Source organism: Dasypus novemcinctus, chromosome 3 (genome assembly GCF_030445035.2).
Source record: "Dasypus novemcinctus isolate mDasNov1 chromosome 3, mDasNov1.1.hap2, whole genome shotgun sequence".
NCBI lineage: Eukaryota > Metazoa > Chordata > Mammalia > Cingulata > Dasypodidae > Dasypus > Dasypus novemcinctus.
In genome coordinates this window covers 94,699,813-94,701,807 of record NC_080675.1, presented here as the reverse complement: position 1 = coordinate 94,701,807, position 1,995 = coordinate 94,699,813, and the positions used below count along the sequence as shown (strand labels likewise).

Genomic DNA, 1,995 nt, shown 5'->3' with positions numbered 1-1,995 from the left:
GAAAATGTCCTTAAGTTTCATCCATGTTGTCATATGCATCCCAATTTCATTTCTTCTTACAGCTGAACATTATTCCATTGTTTATTGTGGAATACGATTTTGTTTATCCATTCATTGGTTAATGGACCCTGGGGTTATTTCCATATTTTAGCAAATGTGAATAATCTTGCTATGAAAATTGATGTGGGGAAGCAGACTTGGCCCAGTGGTTAGGGAGTCCATCTACCACATGGGAGGTCCACTGTTCAAACCCCGGGCCTCCTTGACTCCTGTGGAGCTGGCCCACGTGCAGTGCTGATGCGCACAAGGAGTGCCGTGTCACGTAGGGGTGTCCCCGCGTAGGGAAGCCCCATGCGCAAGGAGTGCGCCTCGTAAGGAGAGCCACCCAGCACGAAAGAAAGTGCAGCCTGCCCAGGAATGGTGCCACACACACACAGAAAATTGATGCAGCAAGATGACTCAACAAAAAGAGACACAGATTCCTGTGCCGCTGACAACAACAGAAGTGGACAAAGAAGAACACACAGCAAAATGGACACATAGAACAGACAACTGGGGGGGGGGAGGGGAGAGAAACAAATAAAAATTTTTAAAAAAAGATTGATATGCAAGGACAGCTCATGCCCTTGCCTTTTGTTTTTCTGAATACCCACTATTTCTTAGTTTTCTTACTTATATTTTCATTTTTTTGGAGGTTTTCTCTTTCGGTCTTGTGAACTAAGAAAATAATATGAATTACAAAATAAATAACCTGTATACATAGTAGAAGCAACTTCAAATATCTGAAATGAGTATACAATTAAAAACAAGTTTCAGACTTTTGGGTGAACATGCCAGATTGAACATATATGTTTATCTCTGATCCCTTCTGGAACCCCAATAAAAGGACACTGAAGTACTTAAAAAGGCAAAAATCCCTTAGCACAAAGCAAGTAGAAGAGGAAAAGATAGCATATTAGATGTGAAGGAACATCTGAGAAAGTCAAAAAGAGGCATACAAATGATGACAGACTGAAAAGATCTGAGAAAGCCGAAACCAAAGCCTGTAGAGGGTGAATCAGGAGGAAGCATCCTAATTTGTGCTGCACCATTCTATCAAGGCCCAGCAACTGGAAGCAACAATTACCTTTGGATACTTTGGGAGAAGATGGTGCTATGGAGGGATAAGTGTTTGGGACAAAAGCAGAATTGCTTAAACCATTTTGCTAATAGCAGTCAACCTCCCATGTCTTCCAACACCTTGTACAACAAGCAACTCTCACTCACTTAGTTTGAGGAGAGAATAAAATTCTCTCTGGAATCAGCCTCTGGTTTGGGGGACACTAAATCTGAGGGTGAAAGTGAGTTATCAAACCAAAAACAGGGCGATTACATGAATTTCTGTGTTCTGACTTGTTACACCTTCAGCTCCTGTCTTCCATTCAGTTTTTATTTCGATTCCGCTAAGCTTATACATGACAAAGAGTCCTGGAGTGTTCTTTTCTTTGAAAACTCACTATAAAAATAGCCTTTCTGTTCTTCCTTTGCCTGCATATATACTAAAATTGGGATGATACAGAGAAGACTAGGATGGCCCCTGTGCAAGGATGACACTCAAATTGTGACGTGTTTCATATTTTTGTGAGTTGATGCTTATTACCTTGTACAGAATTTCTATTTAGGTTGATATAAAGTTTTGGAAATGCATAGTGGCAAAAGTAGCATGTTACTGTGAGTGTAATTGACAGCACTGAATTATATATGTGGACATGGTTAAAAGGGGAAAATTTCATATATGTTGCTAGGATAAAAATTAAAAGATAAAACATAGGACTATATAACACAGTGAACCCTACTGTAGACAATGGACTATAGTTAATAGTATAAGAATATTCTTTCATGAAGTATAGCAAATATATGACACTAATAGAAGATGTTAATAATAGGGTATTCTATGGGAAAAATACACCTAATATAAACTAGGAACTATAGTTAATAGTACTATTTTAATAGTCT

At 38.8% G+C, this 1,995-nt stretch overlaps 1 non-coding gene across 1 annotated transcript; it reads left to right on the top strand.

The window, feature by feature from the left end:
- The first annotated feature begins 1,514 nt into the window (after nucleotides 1-1,514).
- On the top strand, nucleotides 1,515-1,620 carry LOC111762242 (U6 spliceosomal RNA). Its single transcript, XR_002795408.1, has one exon. It is a non-coding gene; the product is annotated as a U6 spliceosomal RNA (small nuclear RNA).
- Nucleotides 1,621-1,995: the final 375 nt, after the last annotated feature.